Source organism: Anomaloglossus baeobatrachus, chromosome 5 (assembly GCF_048569485.1).
Source record: "Anomaloglossus baeobatrachus isolate aAnoBae1 chromosome 5, aAnoBae1.hap1, whole genome shotgun sequence".
NCBI lineage: Eukaryota > Metazoa > Chordata > Amphibia > Anura > Aromobatidae > Anomaloglossus > Anomaloglossus baeobatrachus.
Genome location: NC_134357.1, coordinates 440,107,778 through 440,133,762, shown reverse-complemented (window position 1 = coordinate 440,133,762; position 25,985 = coordinate 440,107,778). Strand labels below are relative to the sequence as shown.

Here is a 25,985-nt window from a genome sequence, read left to right as displayed (position 1 = left end):
CAGCAATAGTTCCAGCAGCACCTAAATGCATCCTCCCTCCAACGTACTCAGAACAGAAAGATGAGATTCTATTTCCAGTGTCAGGTGATGGATCATGTGACTATTTAAAGGTGATGGGAGTGGTCACAAACCGGCTGCACATGAGGGAAATTATCCAGGAGCTGCTAGCAAGAAAACTGACATTAACCCTTGCTGCACAAACAAAAAGAAAATGCATTTAATATATAGAGCCTCACAAGTTAATGTGGACCTTAGATCCCAGAGCTGTCACAAGTATCACTTGGTTGGAAGACAATCGTGACACCACTTCACTCATCCCAACTTTGGGAAAATGAGACATCAACAGGAAGTGATTGCTCTCTCTTGTAATGGTGCCAGAGGTGAGCATAGGTGTTATTTTACTGTGGGGAAGTATAGGTATTTTGAGAAGGGTTTGTCCGAGTAGTGGACAATCCATTTAAGCATTGTATTGTCACTTGTAGCTGATAAGCCATCTTCTTAGTTCAATAAAGCAGCCATGTATGATAAATCGTCAGCCTGATATCATCTGTATACCTTTCTACTTGATTGTTACCATAAAAAAATATTTTTAATGACCTGGATCTCCTGTCAAACTTAAGCATTGCATCCCAGGAACTACACTATTGAAAGGAAAACAGCCAGATAGGGAGCAGTAATATGCAGAACATATGCTTTATACACATTTGAGTGTTGTTGTCACCAATTATAAACTCGCTACATTCCAAGCCCACCATCATTAGATATGGTAGCCCTTCCTTACCTCTCAATTTTCAAGACAGTGTCATTAAAGCGGGCTTTACACGCTACGATATATCAAACGATATGTCATCGGGGTCACGTCGTTAATGACACACATCCGGCCTCGTTTGACATATCGTAGCGTGTAACACAAATGAGCGACTGTGAACGAGCAAAAATACTCACCTTATCGTTGCTCGTTGACACATCACTCATTTACAAAAAATCGAATGTCCTTCTGTGCTCCGGTTGTTCATCGTTCCCGAGGCAGCACATGTCGCTCCGTGTGACACCCCGGGAACGATGAACTGCAGCTTACCTGCGGCCGCTGGCAATGCGGAAGGAAGGAGGTGGGTGGGATGTTTACGTCCCGCTCATCTCCGCCCATCCGCTTCCATTGGCCGGCTGCTGTGTGACGTCGCTGTGACGCCGAACGTCCATCCCCCTACAGGAAGAGGATGTTCACCGCCCACAGCGACGTCGTTCTGTAAGTACGTGTGACGGGGGTTACTGACTTTGTGCGACACGGGCAACAAATTGCCCGTGCCGCACAAACGATGGGGGCAGGTGCGATCGCAAATGCGATCGCACGAGATATCGACGCGTGTAAAGCAGCCTTAAGAGTCACTTATTTCATAGTTTGTAATTTTAGGAGGTACAGTGCCTTACGAAAGTATTTGGCTCCTTTGAATTTTTCAACCTTTTCCCACATTCCAGTCTTAAAACCTAAAGATAAAAATTTAAATTTTATGGTGAAGAATCAACAACAAGTGGGACACAGTTGTGAAGTTGAACAAAATTGTTTGCTTATTTTAAACTTTTAGAAAAAATAATAAACTGAAAATTGGGGCGTGCAATATTATTCGTCCCCTTTAAGTTAATACTTGTAGCGCCACCTTTTGCTGCAATTACAGCTGCAAGTCTCTTGGGGTATGTCTCTATCAGTTTTGCACATCGAGAGACTGAAATTCTTGCCCATTTTTCCTTTGAAAACAGCTGGAGCTGAGTGCGGTTGGATGGAGAGCGTTTGTGAACAGCAGTTTTCAGCTCATTCCACAGATTCTCGATTGGATTCAGGTCTGGACTGTGACTTGGCCATTCTAACACCTGACTACGTTTATTTGTGAACCATACCATTGTAGATTTTGCTTTATGTTTTGGATCATTGTCTTGTTGAAAATCAAATCTCGGTCCCAGTCTCAGGTCTTTTGCAGACTCCAACAGGTTTTCTTCAAGAATGGTCCTGTATTTGGCTCCATCCATCTTCCCATCAATTTTAACCATCTTCCCTGTCCCTGCTGAAGAAAAGCAGGCCCAAACCATGATGCTGCCACCATCATGTTTGACAGTGGGGATGGTGTGTTCAGGGTGATGAGCTGTGTTGCTTTTATGCCAAACATGTCGTTTGGCATTGTGCCCAAATAGTTCGATTTTGGTTTCATTTGACCAGAGCACCTTCTTCCACATGTTTGGTGTGTCTCCCAGGTGGCTTGTGGCAAATTTTAAACAACACTTTTTTATGGATAGCTTTGAGAAATAGCTTTCTTTCCGCCACTCTTCCATAAAGGCCAGATTTGTGCAGTGTACGACTGATTGTTGTCCTATGGACAGACTCTCCCACCTCAGCTGTAGATCTCTGCAGTTTATCCAGAGTGATCATGGGCCTCTTGACTGCATCTCTAATCAGTCTTCTCCTTGTTTGAGATGAAATTTTTGAGGGACGGTAGGAACTTGGTAGATTTGCAGTGGTATGATACTCCTTCCATTTCAATATGATCGCTTGCACAGTGCTTCTTGGGATGTTTAAAGTTGTGGAAATCCTTTTGTAACCAAATCCGGTTTTAAACTTCTTTACAACAGTATCAATGACCTGCCTGTTGTGTTCCTTGGTCTTCATGTTGCTCTCTGTGCTTTAAACAGAACCCTAAGAATATCACAGAGCAGATGCATTTATACAGAGACTTGATTATACACAGGTGGCTTATATTTATCATCATCAGTCATTTAGGACAACATTGGCTCATTCAGAAATCCTCAATGAACTTCTCAAGTGAGTTTGCTGCACTGAAAGTAAAGGGGCCGAATAATATTGCACGCCCCAATTTTCAGTTTATTCTTTTTTACAAAAGTTTAAAATAAGCAATGAATTTTGTTCAACTTCACAATTGTGTCCCACTTGTTGTTGATTCTTCACCATAAAATTTAAATTTTTATCTTTATGTTTGAAGCCTCAAATTTGGGAAAAGGTTGAAAGATTCAAGGGGGCCGAATACTTTCGCAAATCAAAAAGTACGTGGAGCCTCTATTAGGAGTCTCGACACGGAAAATAGCCAAATAGATATCCCTCCGGGAAGGACTTAAGGGCACTTTACACGCTGCGATCTCGCTAGCGAGATTGCTAGCAAGCGTACCCACCCCCGTCTGTTGTGAGACACGGGCAAATCGCTGCCCATGGCGCATAACATCGCTTACACCCGTCACACGGACTTACCTTCCCTGTGACGTCGCTGTTGCCAGCAAACCGCCTCCTTTCTAAGGGGGCGGTTCGTGTGGCGTCACAGCGACGTCACACGGCAGCCGTCCAATAGAAGCGGAGGGGCGGAGATGAGCGAGTGGAATATCCCGCCCACCAACTTCCTTCCTCATTGCCGGTGGACGCAGGTAAGGAGATATTCGTCGTTCCTGCGGTGTCACACATAGTGATGTGTGGTGCTGCAGGAATGATGAACAACATCGTACCTGCAGCAGCAACAATATTATGAAAAGGAGCGACGTTTTAACGATCACTGATTTTGATGTTTTTGCGATCGTTGATCGTCGCACCTAGCTGTCACACGCTGCGATGTCGCTAACGACGCCGGATGTGCATCACAAACACCGTGACCCCGACGATACATCGTTAGCGATGTAGCAGCATGTAAAGCACCCTTTAGTCACGGAGTGTTTTCTCTGGCTGGTCTCCCCGAGATCAGTGATTGTTTTGTCTTGAATACTTTCGCAAGGCACTGTACATGTCTTTGAAAAACTCTGTTTAAGAGGTGATGTTAATGGGAAATGCATCACACATGGTCGAGATGGGACATTTTCTTCTCTTAACTTGAGCTTTTGCTAAAATTTGCTAAAATTACTCTAATGTGTCATTGTATCCACAAGTATCACTGACGTTACAGAAATAAATGCGATCTAACACCATGCTAAGATTAAATCAACAAGACGAAGATGACACATAGAGATGATACAGACTGGCCGCAGTTATACAACAGAAAGGTAGCTCCATGATGAATCACAGCTTTAAAGCTGAATGGTAAAAGCCAAGGCCATGTGAAAACATCACAGTGTGTGCAATACATGAAGACACAATAGACGAACGGTACAGTCACCACCCCCATTACCAGAGTAACTAGAGAATCCTCAACTCCTAGCAACATATAAAGTCTATATAAAGTTCTGATGTAGAGACATTTATTCAAACATTATAGTCCATAGAGAATAATGTGCAAGCCACACAACAATATAACTACTATAATACTGCCCCCTATGTGCAAGAATATAACTAAAAAATACTGCTCTTATGTATAAGAATATAATTACTATAATACTGCTCCTATATGCAACAATATCATTACTATAATACTCCTATGTACAAGATCATAACTACTACAATACTGCATCCTATGTACAATAGTATAACTATTACAATACCGCTACCTATGTGCAAAAATATAACTACTATACTACCACCCCTTATGTACAAAAATATAACTACTACAATACTGCCCTCTATGTACAAGAATATATCAACTATAATATCGCCCCTTATGTACAAGAATATAACTACTACAATACTGCCCTCTATGTAAAACAGGGGTGGGGAACCTCCGGCCAGCGGGCAGCATTAATTTTTATGCGGCCCCCTGGGCACATTCCCAAGGAGTTCAGTACTCGGGCGGCAGCCACGGTTGTCGGCTGCTGGCCCTTTAAATCAAGGTGTGTGGCCTGTGCCAGCGTGCTGGTACGTAACTGTGGGCGGGGTAAGCATGAGATGTGTTGCGTTCCCGTCCCACAGAAGAAGAGAAGCGGCAGGTTTACTGGCCTCCCAGCTGCACATGCTGTGAGTCTCCTGCCTCCCTGTTGTGCAAGCCTCCCTGTTGTGCAAGCCCCCCCTTTTGTGCAAGCCCCCCTGCTGTACCTTGTCTCTGCGTGAGCCTTCTGCCTCCCTGTTGTGAGCCTCCTTGCTGTGCATGCCTGCCTGCTGTGATCCTCCTGCCTTCCTGCTGTACCTGCCACCTCCTGCTGTGCAAGCCTCCCTGATGTGAGCCTCTTGCCTCCCTGCTGTACACCTCCTGCCTCTCTGCTGTGCATGTCTCTAACGGTCGGACTGTTGCCTTCAATCGGGACTTGGTTGTTGGGAGACCCGGAGGTCCCCTTCACTGACGGATTTGGTAAATTCACGGCGACTCCTAGCCTTGCCGGGATCCGAAAGGCCCCTGCCAATGGTGCTGGCTTCTCTTCATATACCGCTCCGGTACCGCCGGGCCACCACCCGTCCACGGTCCTTTCGGCAACCTCCAAGTAGCCTCTCCTGCAGACAGTCACCGCCGTCTGCTGACCTTGCTGTTCTCAGTCCGGGGCACACACCCGGACCAACTTCAGGCTTTCTCAACTGTCACTTTCTCTGTCACTACTCTCACTGTCCTCCTTCTCCTTCCTCTCTTGCTCCTCTACCACTTCACTGTTTACTCCTTCACTTTCCTAGCTGAACTCTCCTCTCCAAACTCTAACTCTATCTGCCCGGTTTTCCCGCCTCCAGGGCTGTGAACTCCTCGGTGGGCGGAGCCAACCGCCTGGCCCACCCCCTGGTGTGGACATCAGCCCCTGGAGGAAGGCAACAAGGATTTTTGTGTAGCTTTGGTGTACCTATCCGGGGTGTAGGGTGTGGTGGTGTCATGACCTGTGACCCCTGGCTTGCCCAGGGCGTCACACATGCCTCCTGCCTCCCACTGCTGTGCATGCCTCCCTGCTGTGAAACTCCTGCCTCTCACTTCTGTGAGCCTCCTGCCTCCCTGCTGTGCAGCCTCCTGCCTCCTTGCTGTGTCTGCCTCCCGGTGCTGTAAGCCTCCAACCTCCCGGTACTGTGAGCCTCCTGCCTCCCTGCTGTACCTGCCTCACGCTGCTGTGGACCTCCTGCCTCCTTGCTGTGTCTTTCTCCTGTTTCTGTGAGCCTCCTTGCCTCCCTGCTGTACCACCCTCCTGCTGCTGTGAGCCTCCTGCCTCTCTGCTGTGAGCCTCCTGCCTCTTTGCTTTGAGCCTCCTGGTGCTGTGAGTCTCCTGCCTCCTGGTGCTGTGAGCCTCCTGCCTCCCGCTGCTGTGAGCCTCCTGCCTCCCGCTGCTGTGAGCCTCCTGCCTCTCGGTGCTGTGAGCCTCCTGCCTCTCGGTGCTGTGAGCCTCCTGCCTCCCGGTGCTGTGAGCCTCCTGCCTCCCTACTGTACATGCCTCCTGCTGCTCCATATGGCTCCCACCTCCCGCTGCTGTGTATGCCTCCCAGTGCTGTGCCTGCCTCCCAGTGCTGTGTGCTACCCTCCCAGTGCTGTGTGTCACCCTCCTCCCTTTTTTGCAGCGCCGGAAGGTTGGTAGGTTGGTGGCCCCCCGGCAGAAAAAAGGTTCCTCAACCCCTGATGTAAAAGAATATAACTGTGACGCTAGTCACTTACTCATTGGCTAGACTGTGTAGTTGGATGAGTCAGAGTCAGTATACCAGGAGAGCTCTTTGTGGATACAAGGTGTAAACTGAGACGTAATTGACGCACCCAGGGATAGTGGGGTACTCAGTCTCTGGCCTTGAATCACGGGGACGTGTCACTGGAAAAGAAGGGGTATAAAAATAAAGAAAATGTTTTTTCATGACACCACTTGCGGTTTGCGGCTATGTGAGGAAAATCGCCACTGTAACGTCTCTCACTGCTGGGACTGCTGGTACTGAGCAGCTTGGATGTTATGGCCCTCCACAAGTAGAGCTAAGTCCCAGGGGAGAATAATGATGGTTGTAGTATGGTGAAAGTTGGTGATGCAGGGGTGTAGGAAGAATTCAGACAACACAGGGGCTGCAGTTTAACTTGTTCTTTACTCACTGGTGCTATGAAGCTGCAACCTGGATGGTGCTGGTCTCTACCAATCTGGGCCTCAGATAATCTGATATTCCCTTGTTCCCAGTGCCGGTGTGGTGACCTGGTGAGCTTTACTTCCATGCACCCGTCTACTGTTGGTGGGTCCCCGTGGACTGAAGCGTTCTGGGGTCCCCTCCTGTTGTCCCAGTCCTCGCCCGTATGGCAGGCAGCTTGAACCTCTCTTGGGTTGGACCTCTGTCCCAGTTCCCGGGTTCCCTCTTTGCTGCTGTGCCCCGGACACTAATGTTGGTGAGGAACCTTGATGATTCCCTCACCGGGCAGATTTATCAGGTGAGCTTAAAGTGTCTTCCTGAACTAGGGCTCTGCACCCCGCTGGTGCTCAGTCCCGTGAGTACTCACACCGTACTCTCCCTGGCGACCATACGCCTTGAGCCCAACAAGCCACTTTACACTTTCTGTCTGACTGTCGACTTCTGACTGACTGACTGACTAGGTCTGTGTCTCCCATCAACTGCACTGACTAGCCCCTCCCCCTCCTGGATTTCTGACTAGCTGATTGGATAAGTCCCGACCAATAGGTGGCCATCCATCAGATCTGTGTCGCCAGGGATAGGGGGTACTCAGATCCAGGCCAAGGGGTCACTTCTGTAGGTATCACGGTGGCGTGACCTGGTCTGTGATCCCAGGCTCCACAACAAAAAGGGGATTATGTAAGGGAAATTTGTAAGTCTATGATCCGTGACGCCACCCGTGGTGTGCGGTGAGGTAATGGAACACCGCCGCTGCCGGTCAGAGGATCCCGGGGATGGTGATGGGCAGCAAGGTGATGATTTTCCCTCCACGAGTAGGGTGTTGATGTCCCAGGACCCTGGTGTAGTGGATTGGGGAGTGACGAATGCAGTCCACGGCTTGGACCGGGTGGTGCAGGAGTACTCACAGTATAAAGCAATAACTGACATGAGTCCAGGAATTAACTAAGTTGCTGGTAACTGGTGCCCACGGATGCTGTGAGGACGGGTCCCACACCCGTGTGTGTAATTCAGGTGCTCTTCTCCTGCCTGAGGTCTGTGTCTGCTTCATACACAGGTCCGGACTGTGTCCCGACAGTCGGCACCGGGGGGCCACTACCTTCTCCCGGTCCACTTCGGGTCCCACAAGTGGCTGGCCTATTCCTGAGGCCCTTACTGCCACTTTTCCTAGCTCCACACAGGAGCTGCTTCCAGACTTCTCTCCTCCTGCAGACTGACTACAGCTCAAACTCTGCTCTGCCCTTCCTAAGCTCCTCTCGCCCCCTCCCATTTTCCTGGGGAGGGGGTGAGTAGGGCCTGATTGGCTGGTGTTTATCTGTGTGGGAAACTCCCCAAGGGAGAGTGAGATCTGCACCATGAAGATGGATGCAGACCACTGTGACACCCTGGTTTTGCCAGGGCGGCACAGATCTGTCTCTAGCCTCTTACCCAGTCTGGGAAAAGGGCATAGATGTGTGTGTTTGAATGATATTTATCGGCACTGGTCTTCCAAGAACCTGGGGTTAGCACTGCACCTGTTACTGGGTGCATACTCTGTGGCACCTGACACCTCAGGGGCGCCACATAATCAGGTAACGGTCCAGAGTCAGAATACCAGGTGGACACGTTGTGGGTACAGGGAGCAAGCAGAGGAGTAGTCAAGCCGTGGTCCGGGGTCAGATAGCAATAATCAGAACAAGCACATCACTGGAATGCAGACCAAGCACTCAAACAGAATGCTATGACTGGCAGAGTTCTGGGAGAGACTGCTCAGCTAAGTAACTGGACAATTACTGGGAACATAGAACACCTGAACAGCTAAGCACCTCCGAGAACCACACTGGATAACTGAACTGGCATATAAATCACTTGCTCAGCATGTCCCAGTATCTGATTGGATGACTGAGCTGTTACTCATCAAACTGACAGATCAGCATGCCCGAATTCCATAATCAAAGCAGACAGTCACTCATTGTATCCTAAATGCAATTAGCAGAGGAATAGTGACAGTACCCCCTCTTTTAGGGGTTGCCACCATTTTCCCTAAGGCTTCCCTAATACACCTATGATGGAAGGCCCGGACCAAACTATCAGCAATCACAAAATGAGCAGGAATCCAGGATCTCTCATGGATCCGGAGCCCTTCCAATGAACCAGATATTGAAGGGAATTTCTGACCTTCTGAGAGTCAATGATGCTCTACACATCATACTGTAAAACCCCATCAATGGAAGCAGGAGAAGGCAGGGTTGAGGGAGACAAAGCTGAAGGGACAAATTCTTTCAACAGCGATCTGTGAAAACGTCAGGCATACTTAAGAGACTGAAACAGTTTTAATCTAAAGGCAATTGGATTGACCACCTTCAGAATCTCGTACGGACCAATGAATTTATAACCCAACTTAATAGATGGCACCTTCAGCTTAATATTTTTAGAAGAAAACCAGACCTTATATCCTACCTTGAAGATGGGATCTACTGACCGCATTCTATCGACCTTCTGTTTTTGAAGAAATTAGGCCTCCCCAATATTCTTTTGAACCTCCCTCCACACATCCCTGAGTTTCTGTATGGCTCCCGGTACTCCAGAACACGTACAACCTATCCTAGACAATTCAGCAAAATGGGGATAAAAAGCATAATCACAAAAGAAAGGCGAGGTTCCTTCGGACTGATTGACCCGACTGTTAAAACAAACTCCCCAAGAGGTAAAATTGAGGACCAGTCTTCCTGCTAAGACGCAACAAAACATCTTAAAATTTATTCCAATTACTGATTTGTCCTCTTTGTCTATCGGTTTTAGGGTGATACGCAGAGGAAAATGACAAATCAATAACCAATTTTATACAAAACGATCTCCAACAAACAAATTGCACCCCCCCTATAAAGTACAATGTTCAGAAGAATTCCATGCAATCTTACCTTATAATTGATGAACAACTTGGAAAGTGTTTCAGCATTAGGTAACCCTGGTACCAGAACAAAGTGGGCTTGTTTAGTGAATCGGTTGACTACCACCTAAATCATAGTTCTCCCATCAGACTTAGGCGGGCTTTGCACGTTGCAACATCGGTAACAATGTGTTACCGATGCTGCAGCGATAGTCCCGCCCCCGTCGCACGTTCGATATATAGTGAAAGCTGCCGTAGCGATTATTATCGCTACGGCAGCTTTACACGCACATACCTGCCGTGCGACGTCCCTCTGGCCGGCGACCCGCCTCCTTCCTTAGGGGGCGGGTCGTGCGGCGTCACAGTGACGTCACACGGCAGGCGGCCAATTGAAGTGGAGGGGCGGAGATGAGCAGGATGTAAACATCCCGCCCACCTCCGTCCTTCTCATTGCAGCCGGGAGGCAGGTAAGGTGAAGTTCCTCGCTCCTGCGGCTTCACACACAGCGATGTGTGCGGCCGCAGGAACGAGGAACTACATCGTACCTGTCGCTCCCCCCGGCATTATGGAAATGTCGGAGGCTGCAGCGATGATACGATGACGACGATTTTGCGCTCGTTCATCGTATCATCTAGGATTTACACACTACGACATCGCAAGTGACGCCGGATGTGCGTCACTTTCGATTTGACCCCACCGACATCGCACCTGCGATGTCGTAGTGTGCAAAGCCCGCCTAAGGCAAATCAATATTGAAATCCATGCGTAAGTGAGTCCACGGTCTTTCTGGAATTGGTAATAAAGCCAATTCCCTGACGGGCCATCTATGACAAACTTTAGTACGTGCGCAAGTTTCACAAGCGGATATAAAACCTTTAATATCAATATGCATGGATGCCCACCAAAAGGTTATAGCAATAGCTTTCTCGGTAGCTCTGACCCCAGGGTGACCACTCAACATGGAATTATGAAATTTCTGCAATAGAAATAATCTCAGGTACACAGCAACAAATAACTTGGACTTGAGAGTGGTGGAAACAGCCAACAACTGGGCTTCATGGATCTCTGCTTCCAACTCTGAGGATACTATGGAAACTACAACACTCTGAAGAACATTTGAGGATTGAGGTTCTAGAAGAGGCATGGAATCAAGGCTACTGTCATGAGGGACTATGTGGACATCAGGAAACCAGGGCCCCTAAGCTGACCCTTAGGCTAGGGGGCTCTGTGTTATCCCTATTCTCAGAGACATCCCTAATGGTGGGGATGTCTGAGTCTTCTTCCTGGCTCTGCTCTTGACTGGCACTGATTTTATACCCCTCCTCCTCCCCCAAGGGGGGCGGGGACAGAGGTGTGATTTAACCTACAATAGACAAACAGGGGAAACCAAAACTCTCACACAGCATGCACACAGAAGTATAAGACAATAAGAGATTAGGAGGAAAACAAGAGCAGGGTGGAAGCAACAAGATGATGGGTAACTCCACATAAACACCAAGCACAAAGCAACTCTTTCTTCAGGAAGTCTGGGATACCACAGACCAACACAGTATAACCTATAGTTCACGTAGCTAGAAGATTTCCTCCAGCCTAAAAATGAGTGAAGCAGAAGTGAATGGCTTCCTTACAACATGTGATCAAAGAAGCATAACGAACAGGCTAGCAGAGGTTAACTCTTGCTAGCCTGTTTATGAATGAGCAGAGCAGGTCGACGTCCTTGTGGATTACTTCAGATCTGGGTGTTTTCAGGGTTAATAAAGGGGTGAGGTTATTTGTATTTTATGTCAAATAAATAATTTTTTCGGTGTTTTGTTTCTTTTCACGTACAGATTAGTAATGGGGGGGGGTCTCATAGACCCCTTCCATTACTAATCTAGAGATTAGTGGCAATCGGGATGAGCCAGGTAAAGTGTCGGGATTGTCATGTTTAATGGATACAACAATTTTGAGCGGCTGCAGGTTGCTATTTTTAGGCTGGGGGGACCCAGTAACCATGGGCCTCCCCATCTTGCCTGGGTATCAAAATATTATTTAAATAATTTAAAAAAAGCCGCATTGGATCCCTTGTATTTTGATACACAGCCAAGATAAACACACGGCTGGGGGCTGCAGCCTGTAGCCATCTATTTTAGCTGCCCTGGGTATCAATATACGTGGGACCATGTGCCATTTTTATTTATTTATTTTTACACTGCATTAGGGGACCAAGACAGCGTGTGTGATTCCAAACAATCACAGATGCTGTCATACAGGTTGGGGGCGCGGTCTAACTGAAACCAATCAGAGACACCAGGACTGCCGGGTGGGTGGGGGAAGCAGTGAACATGTATGACGGTTAATGAGTGAACCCAGAAGCAATGTGACAACCGCACAGGAGGTTCAGTAATTATAACTGTCCTACTTTATTCCTTATTTTCTTTCTTTTGCAACCCCCCTAGTCCTTACTAAAACCAGCCCCCCTAGCCCTTACTAACACCAGCCTCCTTAACCCTTACTAACACATACATTTTGCCTCCCATTGAATTCAGTGGTGTTTGGATACGTGAGTCGGGTTGTTTGGCAAACATCGGGAAAGTCGGCAAACTGAACCTTGACAGGTTATCTCTAATTATGAATACGCAACCATGGGATACCCAACATCAACCCCACGGGTAAGTTATCCAATACTTAATAGGAGATGGACTCAGGATGAAGCGTTCTCAGTCTGAGTGTGAATTCCACCATTACCATGTTACCGTTCCTCCATTGTACTGACAAAGTCTAAATAGCTGGGCAATCACTGGGAATTTGCAAAACCTGAACAATCCAGCACCTACTAGAACCAGATTGGACTACTAAGCTGTCATTCAGTTCAGCACATCCTAGTACCTGATTAGGCGAGTAAACTGTCACTCACCAAACTGACAGCTCATCCCACCCTGATTGCATAGTCAAGCAGACAGTCACTCATTGCGTCCTAGATGCAGTGAGCGGAGGACTCATGACAATAACTACTATAATACTGCCTACTATTTACAAAAATATAACTACTATAATACGGTTCTCTATGTTCAAGAATATAATACTGCCCCTATGTACAAAAACATAACTACTATAATATCGCCTCCTATGTTCAATAATATAATACTGCCCCTATGTACAAAAACATAACTACTATAATACTGTCTCCTATGTTCAATAATATAATACTGCCCCTATGTACAAGAATATTACTACCAGAATCCTGCCTCTTACGGAAAAGAGTAGGTTTTACAAGACTGTAGTGACTGCTTTCTTTCCACTACTTTCTGTATGGCAGAAACTTTTCACCATTAAGGGATGCGTCTCTTGGATGTGGTTGTATCAGGACGAGTTGGCGGTACAGTATAACAGACTTCAGCTGTGGAATGTAGGCGAAAAGAGCGGAAGAACGAGTGAAAAGATGTAGAGCTGTCACTATTATCACATTAATAAGCACTTGTACATTGGTAACCACGGTAACGATGTACCAAGCACATTTTATTTCCCAACAAAGAATCTGCACGGTTGAAAATTACGAGTTGCGATTCCTCTTTGTACAGACTCTTCTTGATGTACAGCAAATAATTTAAAGGTCATTAAATAAGTAGAATCTGCATGTTGTAGTCAGAACAGTTATTATATCACAGCATTGCATAAGTATTGGTTACCCTACATTATTTACAGAATTATCTTTAGAAGGTAAAGCGATCTAACAATGACTTGTAAGGCTCATTAACAGGATGGTACATGTCCTAATGTAGTCCTTCCCGCAAAGTGTTTATTACAATGTGCCAGTGCTTATCTGTAACACACTAACTGAAAAACATGGCCTACACTGAACTTATACCAAGACGGAAAAGTAATGAAATTATAGAATTCACAGATTGGATAGACATGTTAGTAATCAGCAAATAAAGAAAATATGGTAACAGACTTTTCACAATTATAGCCAAAGACTGGTCTGAAGGCAAAATGGGCAACACCATGACGAGGAGACACGGACTCATCTTCTGTTATAATCCATCGCTACTAAGAAATAATGAGTCGTCTGTCTACTCGGACACATTAGCTGGACACCAGTTTTGTATCTGGCTGTAATTTCATTGATTGAGTTCCACCTGTTTGTCAGAACTATTCTTGACAATTTCCTCTGATCCGTTTTTTTTGACAAGTCATTTATGTTCACAGGATGCCCTTCTGCTGGATGTTTTTACTTGATCAAAGTATTTTCAGTATACTCCAGGGACAGACTTGGCCACATCGATCGTGATACTATTAAGGCTATGTCCAAATTGTCTCTTCGGGGAGGAGGGAGACAAACTCTAGCGCCACCTATTGGAAGTAACAATCCTAAAATTCAAAAGTGGCCCTTTAACAAGCCTTTTCATATGACCCAGGATTTATCCCAGATCAGAACCTCATTTTGCAGACACAGTGTTTCAGGGTGATTGCCTCTTGTCAGTGCAAAGTATGAGATCTGATCTTGCTGTATGAGAAGCTATAGTGGGGTCTAAGGGGAAAACATTTCTCATTCAGGAGACTGACAAACCAATCTGGCTGCCAGTGAGGAGTCTTATAGCTGCAATGCTCCTCTGGGAAATATTCAAATTGTCTCTTCAGGGAGGAAGGAGACAAACTCTAGTGCCATCTATTAGAAATAGCAATCCTAAAAGTCAAAAGTTGCCCTTTAAAGAATCTTTTCATATGACTTAGGATTTATGCCGGATTTAGTCTAGGGCGATAGGGACAGACAATAACCGCTAGAAAAAAAGAACTGTAGTGTATTTTATTGTCATTGATTTACAAATTGCTACACCTTCTCTTGATAAGCTGTATATAGTTAATAAATGACCACTTGTTTTACTGTACCACTGAGTAGGCACTCTCTGTGCCACTGGATTCTCGTACTTGTTTACAACATCACAGATTGAAGCCACGTGCACTGGTCCACTGCAATCCCAGCTAGAAGGCTACATAGAGACTAAGGTGGATGAGGAACCATGATAAGATATATGGTTTTAAACTTTTTTTCTTATTGGTCCTGGGAGTTGGGTGTGGAGCATCATATGGGATTGTCACTTGGGAACCCGTGTCAATCAAGCAATCTATGGGAATGCCTTCAAATTCAGCACGCATGATGGGACTACCTGCTACCAGATGTTCAGTCTCATACGAGGCGGTCTCCCTTTGGGCTTCCCCCACAGGTTGCCACTGTACTGTGGGGGCTGGTAGTTTAACGGCGGCTCTGGTTTGGCTGTGGGTCCCCTCCGGCAATTTCGGGCCCAATGACCCTGTCCTCCACACTGCCAGCAGATGACATATTCACTCCTCCATGGCCTATTTTGATTGCGTGGTATGATTTCCATGGGGGGTTGGTAAGATCCATATGACCACGGGGAGCCTGGTTGATATGGCCCATGGCTGGAGGTGGCAGTTAAGTCGGATAGGGGTACTGTGGAAGCCGGTATGGAACTTCAGAGGAGGGGCTGCTCCTCAAGTCCATAGCTGGAGGTGGCGGGTAGGCCTGATAGGGGTACTGTGGAAGCAAAAACAGCTCAATATACAACAGTATATACTTTAGCTTTTGGCAAACGGCCCAGGTCACCACAACTGGTAGTACAGTATACAATACAAGTTCAATAGCAATACAGTGATATGCACATATTCAGCATTAACCAGCATTAACCAACCCTGCTCTGTCCACTATCTTAGCTGGTCTCCTTCAAAGGGACGATGCGGATACCACACTGACTATGGAGGCCTAATATGGTTCCCTAACCGCTGCTCCCGGGCAATGCAGGGCTTCTCTTCTATAGTTCCCCGGACAGCCGGGCTCATCAGGTGAGGAACTCTGGCAGGCCGGATGCCGACTCTCCTATCTGCGTACTTCGGTGTCTCCTGGAGCTCTCTGAACCAGCTACTTTCTGCTTCAGTTTCCACTTTCTCATGGCAGATCACACAAGCACACAGCGTTAGGGGAGATCCAGGTCATTCCACTGTGCTCTGCAGAAGAGCCAGTCTCCTAAAGACACAGTGCAACACAGTCATAAAGCCACAGTGACACAACATCCTTAGTAGGGGCTGCAGTCCCCTACATTGGGGTGCTGTGGTGACCATAATATGTGGGCAGCTATGGTGACCATTCTGACAATTCCAGGCTCTCCAGCAGGTTTCTGTTCTTCCTTGCACAAAAGTATTTTGTGACCACTGCAGTCAATGGCATCCAAACTGGTGACTACACTAATATTGACTCTGTTAAAAGGGTTATCCGGCTTCTTTTGACTTTTTTTCATTATTACACTATTGGGCTACATTGGGGCAGGTAAGTAGATAGAGACCACTTACCTGCCCCGCTGTCAGCCCCTCTCCCCCGGCTCAGAGTGGTCATGTGACCGCTCCTGCCGCGATTTTGCTGCTTCCGGTCTTTTCATGTCAACATGGGCAGGGCCATGTTGACATGCAAATCTGGAACAGCATGTCGCCTCCCTGCTGGGCTGTACAGTGTGATGAGCCCCGCCCCCTTCCCTGCACCCTCCCACACATTCCCCTGCACCCTGTACTCTGCCCACAACCTCCCACACACTCCGTAGTCTCCCTCCCCCGCCTCCTGTGCCCAGCTACGTGCGCCCTGAATTCCAGCCGATTCAGTGTCCAGTTCAATAAGGCAAGGAACACTTGCTGTCAGATACACTGTCAGCGCTGTGTCCCCAGCGCTTTATCATGTTTACTGCCTGACGCCCTGGGAACTGTTCAGCCCCCCCCCCCCGTGCGCGCTGTCTGTGTCATCATGGGTCATCTGTGTATGTGCATCAGTCTGTGTCCCGCGCCAGCCCCGCGGATGCCCGCACTTCTCACGCCGCGGGGCTGGCAGGGAGCGGGACACTGACTGCTAAAGGTGGTATCACACACAGCGACAACGACGTCGCTGCTACGTCACCATTTCCTGTGACGTTGCAGCGACGTCCCGTCGCTGTCGCTGTGTGTGACATCCAGCAATGAGCTGGCCCCTGCTGTGAGGTCGCCGCTCGTTGCTGAATGTCCAGCTTCATTTTTTGGTCGTCGCTCTCCCGCTGTGACGCACAGATCGCTGTGTGTGACAGCGAGAGAGCGACGAAATGAAGGGAGCAGGAGCCGGCAGCTGCGGTAAGCTGTAACCAAGGTAAACATCGGGTAACCAAGGTGGCTACCCGATATTTACTTTTGTTACCAGCCTCCGCCGCTCTCACGCTGCCAGCGCCGGCTCCTGCTGTCTGCACTGTGACATGTAGCTGCAGTACACATCGTGCAATTAACCCGATGTGTACTGTAGCTAGGAGAGCAGGGAGCCAGCGCTAAGCAGTGTGCGCGGCTCCCTGCTCTCTGCACTGTGACATGTAGCTGCAGTACACATCGGGTTAATTAACCCGATGTATACTGTAGCTAGGAGAGCAAGGAGCCAGCGCTAAGCAGTGTGCGCGGCTCCCTGCTCTCTGCACTGTGACATGTAGCTGCAGTACACATCGGGTTAATTAACCCGATGTATACTGTAGCTAGGAGAGCAGGGAGCCAGCGCTAAGCAGTGTGCGCGGCTCCCTGCTCTCTGCACTGTGACATGTAGCTGCTGTACACATCGGGTTAATTAACCCGATGTGTACTGTAGCTAGGAGAGCAGGGAGCCAGCGCTCAGTGTGCGCGGCTCCCTGCTCTCTGCACATGTAGCTGCAGGTTAGATTAGATGAGATAATTACCTGCTGTGACGATCTCCTGCCTCCTGACGTCACCGCGGTCACTGCCTTCTCTGCCCGTCTCGCGGGCGGCCCGAGACTGTCACTAGCAGTACGCGATACTGCTGAGAACGCGGCGGGCATAGAAGTCAGTGACAGCGCTGACGTCAGGAGAGCAGGAGATCGTTACTGCAGGTAATGATCTCATCTAAACTCCTGATGGCAGCGCTCGGCATCCCCTGCAGTGACCTGGGCTGACCTATTGATGTTAGCTCAGGTCACTGCATGGCTCTCCCAGCCAATGGGGAACATTTTGTTCTTCATTGACTGGGAGTCTCATTGACTATGGTATGGATCGCCGTGCAACCCCCTTATTGGATTATGCCGGACCCGGATTGGATTGTTCTTGTCAATAAATTGTTGAAAGAAGGAATGTGGGGAGTGTTTTTTCAAATAAAACTTTTTTTGTTGTCTATTTTTTATTTCTTACTGACTGGGTTGGTGATGTCGGGTATCTGATAGACGCCTGACCTCACCAACCCCAGGGCTTGATGCCAGGTGACATTACACATCTGGCATCAACCCCATATATTACCCCGATTGCCAACGCACCAGGGAGCGGGATGAGCTGGGGCGAAGCACCAGGATTGGCGCATCTAATGGATGCGCCACTTCTAGGGCAGCTGTAGCCTGCTATTTTTAGGCTGGGGAGTGTCCAATAACAGTGGACCTCCCTAGTCTGAGAATACCAGACCACAGCTGTCCGCTTTACCTTGGCTGGTGATGCAATTTGGGGGGGACCCCACGTTTTTTGTTTTAAATTATTTATTTAATTTTAAATAGCGTGGGGTGCCCTCTGTTTTGGAGTACCAGCCAAGGTGAAGCTGCCAGCTGTGGTCTGAACGGAACGGATGCCACACAGTTGCATTCGTGAAAAAACATGACCATTTTTTTGCAGACCGCAAAAACGGGGCAGTCCTGTGAATGTAGCCTAATCAAGAGGCTTATGAGGGTGATGTATTTAATTACAAAAAACTGTTTTTTCTTGGTGTATGTGTTTATTTACTGTCACTTACAGATTACTAAGGGGGGGGGCTCATAGACCCTGACGATTAATATCTGGCTTAGAGGCAGCTGTGGGCTGTGATTAACTTCATATTAGCCTGATTGCCACCGCCCCAGAGCAACCAGGAAGAGCCAGGTAAAGTGCTGGGATTGTCACATCTAATGGATGTGACAATCCTGAGTGGCTGCAGGCTGCTATTTTTAGGTACGGGGCGGCTCAATAAATAGGGGTCTCCCCAGCCTGACAATACCAGCCCCCAGCTTTTGTGGTTTATCATGCCTGGGTATGTATTGCAAATATAAAAATGGCTATTTTTGAGTTTATACATTATGTTATACTATAACATATTTGGCGCTGTGAACAGGATTTACGCAGAAGGCTCTGATGTTATTTTTGTTAGTGTGATATTGCGTAAACTATGCCTCTTTTTAAGAAAAAAGTGGTTGTGAGTGAATGCATTGAGATTCCAGGTTGGGAACAGAGTCCCTATGATATTTTAGCAACCAAGTGGTCGCATAGTGTTGGTTTGAGTGAACCATGGGACAAATGTTTGAAAAATGCTGAACCTGTAGATGTGGTTGAATGCTTGCAAAAAGTAAAAGTGGAAAAAGGTAAAGAATTGGGTGCTGTTGCTAGGCGTGGATGGATCCTGTTGTCTGCATATAGAAAACAGCATCAGGAAAAGATACGTATGGTAACAAAAGTTCAGGAATTAGAGAGACAGTTGTGTGAGGTCCAGACTGCATTGGTTACAGCACAGTGTCAGAATAAGTTGTCAGTGGACAAATGTGATGGATATCAGCATGATGCAGACAAGTCTGCTGTATGTATAGAGCAGTATAAATACAGAAAGAAGAGAGGGAAGGAGAATAGAAAGGAAGTAGCTTTGGCCATAGCCAGAACAGGGACAGAGGGGAACTCAGATGAGTGGAATGGTGACGTATGGAGCTCAACTGATTCTGAAAACGACACCGACCCAGAACAGGAGGATGAACATTTCAGTGGGGAGAAGGAAAGTGATCCTCCTCTTAACCCAAGAAAAGTTCATCCTATATACCATAGACGAGTTGTAGAAACAGGTACAGGTAAACAGAACAGGAATATGGTACAGGATTGCAGTCAGCTTCTTGATCGTTTTTCACAAAGGCCAAATGAACCTTTGATAACTTGGATAGTCAGATTATGGGAGGCAGGGGCTCATGGAGTGCATCTGGATGCTGTGGATGGCCCAAAGTTTGTTCAACTCAGCCATGAGCCTGTAGTGAAGGAGGCATTTTGTTCCTTGATGGTTCAGCAACCACATGTGGTGTGTAGTATGATGGATGTTGTGGCTATGGCATTGCAGCATAAATACCTATTTGAGGCGGACTGGCCGCCCAATGAAAAACCATGGTTTACATTGAAAGATTGTGCTCGGAGATTGAAGGAGGAGGCTATGAAAAATGCTATTTCAGCAAGTACATATGACAATTACATGCAAGTTATTGTAAGTGTTTCTATCAGAAATTGTATCATTAGAAATGCCCCTCCAGCTTATAAACATGTCATGATGGCATTAATGGTAAATCAGACTGGGAAACCCATCGCCAATACATTGAAGGCGATCCGACAGTTAGGGGGTCTGGGAGAATGGGGTCCCAAACAGAGAGGTCAGCTTAATTTTGAAGAACAGTGTAACAACGTCAAAAGTAGTAAAAATCGTAGATCCCGCGTTACCAGGAGAGATATGTTTATGGCCCTGATAAAGGATGGTGTTCCCTGGGATAAAATAGACGGGATTAGTACTGACGAGATGTGGAAATTGTATCAAAAGAGAAAATTGTATCAAAGGAGAAGACTCTATAAAAAGTCAGGGGTTTCACATAATAAAAAGGTTGCAACAAAAGATTCTGAATCTCCACAGCGCAGGCAAAGCAGGACACGGGGAGAAAGAGGGCCCACTTTCTTATCGTCACCAGCACAGCCCACAGCACTGGGGTTTGGGGATCTTTACGCTGAAGTCAGATGTTTAGTGCAGGAAATCAAAGCCCAGCAGAAGAGGTTGTCATCATCTTCCACCAAGATGTCTTCATCTGAAATGGAAGATAGATGGGGGGAAAAAGATAAGGGTAATATTGAGACCACAGAGGAGATTGAAAAAGATAAGGGTAATATTGAGACCATAGAGGAGACTGAAAAAGATAAGGGTAATACTGAGGCCATAGAGGAGACTGAAAAAGATAAGGGTAATATTGAGACCACAGAGGAGATTGAAAAAGATAAGGGTAATATTGAGACCACAGAGGAGATTGAAAAAGATAAGGGTAATATTGAGACCACAGAGGAGATTGCCACCAATACAGAATGTACAGAAATATGTAAAGAGAAAAATAATATAAAAGCCATTCCTGCTCATAAACAATACAGAGCCATCCAAATGTTCACAAAGGAGAGACTGGAAACCAGGAGAATCCCAGTGTTCAGTCTATTGGAAGGGCAATTATTTTTGCTATTGTTTGGTTGGTCATATATTTACATACCCATGCTGATAATTAATACAGCAAAATATACCAATATGGTTGGGTAAATAGTGAGCTTTTTTGGCTGCCAAGTTAGATGTGAATCTTTTAGCATATGGATAATGGACTGGATAAAATTGTGTTTTGTGTATTATTTGAGCTTGTATTCTAATCATGTTTGTGCTTTCTTTTTAGACTGGAGACCAGAGTTTTAGGCTATGTGCACACGCTGCGTTTTTTTGACGCTGCGTTTTTGTGCGTTTTTGGCCGTGAAAAACGCACAAAAACGCACCTGCGTCAAAAAAACGCGGCAAAAAACGCACGCGTTTTGCTGCGTTTTTGCTCACTGCGTCTTTATGCGTTTTTTATCAGTGAACAAAAAAAAAAAGGTCTGATGTCATTTCCTTCTTCAATGTGTTCTTCATTCTCCACTAGTGTATGCAGAAGAGCAGACAGCTGCAGAACTACAAGTCTCAGCATCCTCGATCCAATAGTGTATGCAGGAGAGCAGACAGCAGCTGTCGAACTACAAGGCTCAGCATATGCAGAAGAGCAGACAGCTGCAGAACTACAAGTCTCAGCATCCTCGATCCAATAGTGTATGCAGGAGAGCAGACAGCAGCTGTCGAACTACAAGGCTCAGCATCCTCCTTCCAGGACTGTATGCAGGATTTCTTTGCCCCCCCAAAAAAAAAATGACATGGGCTTCGCCATATTTTTGTATGCTAGCCGGGTACAGCAGGCAGGTACGGGCTGCCCCCAACCCCCAGCTGCCTATTTGTACCCAGCTGGGAACCAAAAATATAGGGAAGCCCTTTTTTTTTAAATTATTTCATGAATTTCATGAAATAATTTAAAAAAAAATGACGTGAGCTTCGCCTAATTTTGGTGTCCAGCCGGGTACAACTAGGCAGCTGGGGATTGGAATCCACAGTGCAGGGTGCCCATGCTTTCTGGGCACCCCCGCTGTGAATTGCAGTCCCGCAGCCACCCCAGAAAATGGCGCTTTCATAGAAGCGCCATCTTCTGGCGCTGTATCCAACTCTTCCGGCTGCCCTGGTGACGGGTGGCTAGCCGGGTAATAATGGAGTTAGGGTTAGCTGTATATTATCAGCTAGCCCTAAGCCCGAAATTCATGGTGTCACGCCAATATTAGACATGGCCACCATGAATTTCTAGTAAAGATAAAAAAAAAACACAACTCACAGAAAAATATTTTTATTAGAAATAAAACACAACACAATTAGTGACTCCATCTTTATTGAAATAAAGAAGCCCCCCTCCGCAGTAATCCTGGATCAGGGTCCCGCGCCGTCCAATCTGGATCCAATATCATCTGATCGGTTTGCTGGAAGGCAAAGCGATCAGATGATGTGTCAGGATCAAGTGCCTGAATCACATGACACAGCAGCTGATTGTATAAACGACTTTTATACAATCAGCTGATGCATCAGCGCAAAAAAAAATAAAAAATAATAATACTCACTTATGTGCTGAATACCGGCAGCTCCTGCAGCGATGGGGTGGGAGTCTGATCCTGTCCGATCGCTGCAGCAGCTGCCGGTTATCAGGGATGAAGTCTCCTGACGCATCCGCTGATACCGGCCGGGCGCCCGCGTCATCGCGATACTTACGATCACCTGATGCGTCAGGTGACTGCATCAGGTGATCCATCGCCAGGTCCTGCATCCATCGGAGCCGGAGGTTTCCCGGCCGTCTGCACACAGCCGGAGCGGGGGTGGCGATACCGTGAGAGGAGCTGGGAGCGGGCATGGCACCGAGAGTCTGCAGACAGGTGAGTATAACTTTTTTTTTTTTTTTCTACTGTTAACTTTTGTTTTCGCAGCCGCTTCCACCTCCTGCCTGTACATGGCGCCGCACGGCAGCTGACATGCACAGGACGGGAGGTGGAAGCGACGGTGACGGTACCGGGAGGATTCACGCTTCTGTCTATACTGACAGAAGGAATCCTCTTCCTGTACACGTCACTTTACTACCCACCTCCTGCGTTTATAGCTGCGTTTTTGGTCTTAGAAACGCACCAAAACGCACCAAAACGCAGCTATTTGCGTTTCTCATTGCGTCTTTCAACATCCCATTGAACTCAATGGATGAAAAGCGCAGTGAAAAACGCGGGAATAATTGACATGCTGCGTTTTTGTGGTCACCACAAAAACGCAGCTGAAAAAAAACGCTGTGTGGGGACAGCAAAAATGAAAACTCATAGACTTTGCTGGGGAAGCAAAGTCATGCAGTTTTGAGGCCAAAAACGCACCCGAAAAACGCGCAAAAACGCCGCGAAAAATGCACCGTGTGCACATAGCCTTACATGTTATTAGAGCAATCAGGCTAAAACAATGAAACAAGTAATCATCCCATTGTGATGAATGGGTATTGTATTTACCTAATGGTTGTTGTTTGTTTCATGTGTATGTTCAATCAGGACCACAATAGGCTTGTAAATGCCATCTCAGTATGATGGTCTCATAGTCCAAAGGTCAGATTTGGCCTTCAACTGATTTCAGTTAATAAGAGAAGGGATAGATCAGGATTATTAATTAAGGTAATTCTAATGAATAGTGGAGACAGTGACATGTTAATACAGAAGTGAGATAGAATAGCTCAGTTGATGGTACTGTCTATTTCTAAAATGTAGATAGTCAGAGGGAGGGCTCCTTCAGTTCTGCAGAGAAGATAAATGATTTGGATCTTCACATCCTATCAATGATTGTGCAAAAATTTGGGTGAAACAATTGACTGACAAAGGTATTCCAGAACCTGCTGAAGTCATTGCTCAAGGAGCAGACAATGTGCTGACAGTTATGAAACAAGAAAAGTGGGAATACATCCCAACTGACAGATGAGTAATATGTGTATTTTTGTCCCTTTAGATCAAACTCTGGAAATGTTGCATCATTGGCGCCACCATGGGCATGGATCTACTTCCGTCAGAAGCCAAGCAACCTTCAGACCGAAAACAGAGACCAACCATGGAAAATGTGGCCTTATTGAAAACCAAACAGAATAAGACCTAGAAGAAGAAGATGTGACCCAAAACTTCACCTCCAATCTGTATTGTGCCTATATGAACTGCACTGGGGAACATTCTCTAACAGAAGACATGATTGTCCTAAGGACTCAAAGTGTTACATGAGCTGATTTATCAGAGGACTTGTCAAAGCAAAATAGGCAGATGTCAACAATTAAAAATACAGAATCAGACAGGCTATAAAGAGATTGCTATTATTTGTGGCTCTCATACAAATAAAAAAATGCAAACGTATGAGGGCAGGAAATAATATGAGATTAACAATATAATGACCTTTTTATCATATACACAAGATGTAAAATTGTTAACAAAATCATAGATACAAGGATTATCTATAATAATTGTAGGAACAGTAGCGGCATATGCAGCTAAAGCAATAGGCCGATTCTCTTGTTTGGTGGCTAAATTTATAAATACCACAAGTAGAGATAGAGATATACTAGATTTATTACATTACACAAGATAATGGTAGATGGTGGGAATGGGTACTTTCTTAGTTACCTGATTTTTGGATATATGCATTATATATTAGGAGTAATTTTTTCTATTGTGCATACATTGCTTTGTGTTGTACACAGTGTACGCTAAAACCATGGTGTTAGGGTATGGGACCTTGTATAAATAATGTATGGCTCAAAATAGCCAAGGGTGGAATGTATTGCAAATATAAAAATGGCTATTTTTGAGTTTATACATTATGTTATACTATAACATATTGATTAACCAGACAGACAAAGTGTACATGGTTACAAAATCTTGTATATACTTAAGGATTTCTGTGTGTTTGTCTTGAATATACAGACAGACAATATACCATTGTAACAGAAACCTTATGATTTTCTTACATCACATATCTGATGGTTTTGTGTGTTTGCTATCCATTGAAATAGAAACTCTGATTTAGGGGTGCTTCACACACAGCGAGCTCGCTGCCGAGATCGCTGCTGAGTCACGCTTTTTGTGACGCAGCAGTGACCTCATTAGCGATCTCGCTGTGTGTGACACTGAGCAGCGATCTGGCCCCTGCTGTGAGATCGCTGCTCGTTACACACAGCCCTGGTTCGTTTTCTTCAAAGGCGCTCTCCCACTGTGACACACAGATCGCTGTGTGTGACAGCGAGAGAGTGACAAATGAAGCGAGCAGGGGAGCAGAAGCCGGCGTCTGGCAGCTGCAGTAAGCTGTATCCAAGATAAACATCGGGTAACCAAGGTGGTTACCCGATATTTACCTTAGTTACCAGCCTCCGCAGCTCTCACGCTGCCTGTGCTGCCGGCTCCGGCTCTCTGCACATGTAGCTGCATTACCCATCGGGTTAATTAACCCGATGTGTACTGTAGCTAGGAGAGCAAGGAGCCAGCGCTAAACAGTGTGCGCGGCTCCCTGCTCTCTGCACATGTAGCTGCATTACACATCGGGTTAATTAACTCGATGTGTACTGTAGCTAGGAGAGCAAAGCTAAGCGGTGTGCGCTGGTAACTAAGGTAAACATCGGGTAACCATACCCGATGTTTACCTTAGTTACCAGTGTCCGCAGCTTCCAGACGCCGGCTCCGTGCAAGCGCAGTGTCGCTTGCACGTCGCTGCTGGCTGGGGGCTGGTCACTGGTCGCTGGTGAGATCTGCCTGTTTGACAGCTCACCAGCGACCATGTAGCGATGCAGCAGCGATCCTGACCAGGTCAGATCACTGGTCGGATCGCTGCTGCATCGCTAAAGTGTGAAGGCACCCTTACTTTAGTTCAACAATCTGATGTTTTATGTGTTTGCTATATACACAGACAGACAATATATCCATTTACCTAGTTCAAATACCTGATGTGTATTCTTGGGAGATTTGAATGTCTGTGGGTTTATTACCCCATTGTCTGATGTGTGGTGTATCTCTGAT

The 25,985-nt window shown here is 46.5% G+C and overlaps 1 long non-coding RNA gene across 1 annotated transcript; it reads left to right on the top strand.

The window, feature by feature from the left end:
• The first annotated feature begins 4,798 nt into the window (after positions 1-4,798).
• LOC142310277 (uncharacterized) lies at positions 4,799-25,155 on the top strand. The gene is made up of 3 exons (XR_012754117.1): positions 4,799-4,870; positions 12,311-12,433; positions 23,941-25,155. It is a non-coding gene; the product is annotated as an uncharacterized LOC142310277 (long non-coding RNA).
• Positions 25,156-25,985: the final 830 nt, after the last annotated feature.